At 40.9% G+C, this 4,549-nt stretch overlaps 1 pseudogene; it reads right to left on the reverse strand.

Annotated features, from left to right (window-relative positions):
• Positions 1-565: 565 nt before the first annotated feature.
• LOC103993143 (putative wall-associated receptor kinase-like 16) lies at positions 566-4,110 on the reverse strand (annotated as a pseudogene).
• Between the last annotated feature and the right edge of the window lie 439 nt (positions 4,111-4,549).

Genomic DNA, 4,549 nt, shown 5'->3' on the forward strand with positions numbered 1-4,549 from the left:
AAACCAAGAATAATTTGTAAAATAATTTATTAATGCTCAGAATAGGATATTATCGACTATAGAAGAGGATGGGATGATATGGGTTTCATATTTTAGTTTTTTATTTTTTTTATCTTTATGTATTCATCACTATCCCGTCTTATATAATTTAGTCATGGGATCAAAGTCAAAAAATATTTCTAATATTAATCTTTGTTATAGGACGGAGGCTATGGAAAGATGTTTACATCTTCAAAATTTCACATAGATGATCGAAAGCTAACAACTATAATAAAAATAAATTTATTTTTTTTTTATGCTGATGGACTTCTATAAACTCATAAAAGCATGTCTAAGAGCCGACCACAAAATAATATCGTATTTTTGTATTAAACGGATGGCAATTAATATATATTTGTCCTTATCACTGCTTAAAAAAATCGGATTGACATAGATAAAGAACATAGACTGTTTATATCATTTTAATCTCAATTACTAGATTAGATAATGATGTCTGGTGACAATAATGTCAGCCGATCATCTAATATTACCTGAATGATAAAAGCTCCACAATCAATGCGAAATGTTTGAAATTATAATATTTATTTGGATAACCTTATTCTTACATACAACATAATCCAGCAAGGAAATGGCAGAGATTTCCTGTAGTTATCAATAAATATTCTTCGCTATTATACACTGGCACAAACACACACGATCACAAGTATATAGCAGCAGTATCAATTCAAGATTGCATCAAGAAGCCTCGAGAACCAGAGAGTTTGGGCATGCACCAGATCATCATCTTCCATATTCGATGTCCAATCCCAATCTTTTCTCTGGATTATAGCTAGTAGTGGTTTCAATTCCATGATAATATGTCTCATGGTCAACCGATGGTTGACTGAGCAAGCTCTCACTCTCCTCAGTATTCTGCGGTACCCACGGGTGCTGCTTGAATTTTCTCAACCTGTCGAGCTCTTCCGCCACTTGCTTCATCGTAGGCCTTTCTTCTCCCATGAACTTCAAGCATTGCTTTGCGAGCTCGCTCATTTCTTGAATCAGTTCCGTATCCCCTTCGTTTCTCACCTGATCATCCAAGATCTCCATAAGTCGGTTCTCCTTCGTCGCCAGAATAAAACATGATGCGAGGCTCCTCTCATCTTCAGATGCTTCAAAATAAATTGGCTTCTTGCCGGTCATCAGCTCCAGAAGCACTACGCCGAAGCTATAAACATCACTTTTCTCTGTCAACTGGCAGGTTTGGAGGTACTCTGGGTCCAAGTAACCACAAGTCCCTTGCACCAAGGTAGCAAACTGATCCTCATCTTTTGGAACCAGCTTCGAAGCTCCAAAGTCAGAAACTTTTGCTGTTTAGTTTTCATCTAAAAGGATGTTGGAAGACTTCACGTCGCCATGAATGATGGGAGGCGAAGCCGATGAATGCAAGTAGGCCAGAGCTTCGGCAGACTCATGAGCGATCCTCAAGCGAGTGGCCAAGGAAAAGGGAGATGCCCTGTTGTTGTCGTGGATCAGCTGGAACAAGGTCCCGTTCGAGACAAACTCATAAACCAGCATCGGAACCTCCACTTCCAAGCAACAACCCAAGAGCTTAACTATGTTCTTGTGGTTGATCTGCGACAGAATAAGCAGCTCTTTTCCAAATTCATTCTTTTGGCTCTCATCAATGATCTTGGGTTTCTTGACGGCAACGACACGACTGTCCTCCAAGTCTCCTTTGTAAACGGTGCCATTTCCTCCTCTGCCAAGAACTCGGTTCTTATCATACTTCTCTGTAGCTTTTTCTAATTCTTCTTTGGCAAATATCTTAAATGCAAGGCCTTGTTCTCTAAAGTATCTCTCTTTAGCCTTGATCTCTTCCAATAATATCCAACCTCCATGTTCTCTAAAATATCTTTCCTTAATCTTGATGAATTTTCTTCTTTGAAGAATCACATAGATACACATGCCGGATATTAGTAGAAAGACCAAGCCGCTGCCAGTACCTGTATCTCAGAAATTTTCAGGCCAATTAAAACCAGGAAGAGAAACAAAAATTACCTTTTATGCAAATTATTTTGGATTTGTGGTTACTGGAAACTATAATACGAGCACAGAACAATTTTGTGCTCTGCTTTTCTGATGATAAAATCCTGGATGCTTATTCTTATTGCTTTTCTTCTGCGCAAGCATTATGCTAAGCTACATAACTAGAATACATGAAGTCCATGCAAATACAAGAATCACAGATAACTTGTAAACGTTATTTCCTGCAACTTTTAGCAGGTATAAACACACAAGTTGGATTTCCCTGGGGGAGAAGAAACACAGAAGTTGGACAATGAGTTTTTTTTAGTTGATAGAAAGGATGTATCTCTGGAGAAGGGTCTGAACTCGTGGCTGAAGTTGACATCAGATCTGTGTAGACTGATAAGAGAAGGAAAATAAATAAAAAGGAAGATTAGTGGGAACTTGATGCTTGAGACGAACACAAACTTTATTTCCTTTTCCTGTCAAGGCTCTAAACTTGTATCTTGACTCACTTTATCTCTACTTGATCATGAGAAATCTCATCTAATTATAGAACCCTAGATGAGAGAGATGAGAGTTACGATACTTAATCTTGATGACTGCATTCATACATTTTTATCATGTGTTAGCTATGAAATTTTCTATCGACGCTTTACTTTTTCATAATCAATGTAACCTTTCTTCATGATCACCATGATATATCTTTAGATCATGATAACCTCTCTTATCCCATCAAATTCAAATCCTAGAGGTTACAATTCTCCCCGTGTCCATGAAAAAGATATGCTTCAATTCTCTTTTAATTAAGATTATTTCTCTAAACATAGACATCCTTGCAACAAAGAAACAAGTCAAGGTGAATGGGGTCTTACCAATAATAACCTTCGCTGGCAACGAAAGTTTCTGGTCTGCAGTGCAATTTCCATTTGAAGGGTTGCCGTGTGTGCCTGGCGGGCAGGAACAATCGTAGCTACCAACTGTGTTCTGGCAGATGCCAAGGCATGGATATCGATCTTTATCATCACATTCATTGATGTCTGCAATTAAAACATATTCGCAACTATCAGCAACAAAATCATGAAAACTGAAAAGGCAAACAGATCCCAGAAAGAGACGAGACTGGAACAGGTAACAGACCTTGGCAGCCACGAGGGACATAAGGATTGCCATGGTAGCCACTCGAACAGTTACAAAGATACCCAGGACCATTGGAAGAGTTCAAACACTCGCTGTGCTCGCTGATGCAGGCGTAGGAGGTTATGTCGCGCTGTGCTTCCTCGCATGTCTCGTTTCTGATCGCCCAATCCACCACCAAAGGCGCCTTGCTGCTGTTGCTCAAGAATTGGTTCGTTGTAATGTAAGATGTTCGGAACTCAAACTGATTCGCCTCCAACAATACGGCATAGCTGCATTCACTGAAGTTCCAGGTGCTCGAGCTGTTGAAATTTGAATCAAACAAGACCTCATAGTATGTGAGGTCCTTGAGGATGGCGGTTTGGCAGCAGCCGATGTCGGAGCATGAGCTGTTGACCAAACTCACCTCGTTATGACACACAGACCCGCAACCGCTCCAGTAGGTGTCGTGCCTTTTCCAACCTCCGATGTAGGCGAGGGTGTCGCAGCCGATCACAGTGAACTTGTTGAGGTCGTCGGAGAATCTGTATGGTGTGTTGGTTAAATTCAGAAACCAGGTTCTGTAGTCGATAGAATTGGTGCTAGCGTTGTAACACTGCCACGATATTTCATTGAGCATGCGTGCCTGGCCAAGTGGCAACGAGATATCGGTGATCTCGACGACGGACAAAAAAAGTTTCTCGTGGCCATCCAGTTTGTTGCAATCTAGTGAGAAGCCTTCCATCGAACAGTTAGGATCGATGCCAAAAGGGTATGGGACATCAACCTCGCCGCATCTCCTTCGGCAGCCAGGCGGTGCAGCTGCTGCAGATGCCGCTGCACCCACTAGCGGCAGCATCAACAGCTGGAACAAGCGATACCCTAACAGCACACCCATCTCTCGATTTGCAAACTAGCAGAGAGGTACTCTTCAGATAAAAGCTTGGACAAATGATATGTTACGGAAACACCAAAGCCTAAAATGAAGCTTCCTCTTGACTGACCGATGAGGTGCAAGAAAGCTGACCTTTTCCCAGTCAATCATTTATTTAAAAAAAATTATTTGATTGGATCACTGTATAATTTTTCTGCAAAAAAATTGACTCACAACTTTGATCCATAAGGATGAACTTTGATTGCATCAACAGGCGGCCTTAGTGACCACACACCCATCTTTCGCTGCGATCGGCGCCACATGCTGCGAAGTCGGGAACGCATAACGACATCAGACTATTGATAGGATGATTCGACCCTTCAGAACAACAAAAGTACAAGCAAAGAAAAGTCTATGGACTGCTAATGAGCATCCTCCGCCAGTGGATTTTCATGGACCTTTTCAATATTTTATGGTACATCAAGAGCAAGTGGTTGGTGGATCCGTGGATGACACCGTTAGATTCTTTGCCAATTAATTATTCTTTGTGAC

This window comes from Musa acuminata, chromosome BXJ2-1 (genome assembly GCF_036884655.1).
Source record: "Musa acuminata AAA Group cultivar baxijiao chromosome BXJ2-1, Cavendish_Baxijiao_AAA, whole genome shotgun sequence".
Classification (NCBI taxonomy): Eukaryota; Viridiplantae; Streptophyta; class Magnoliopsida; order Zingiberales; family Musaceae; genus Musa; species Musa acuminata.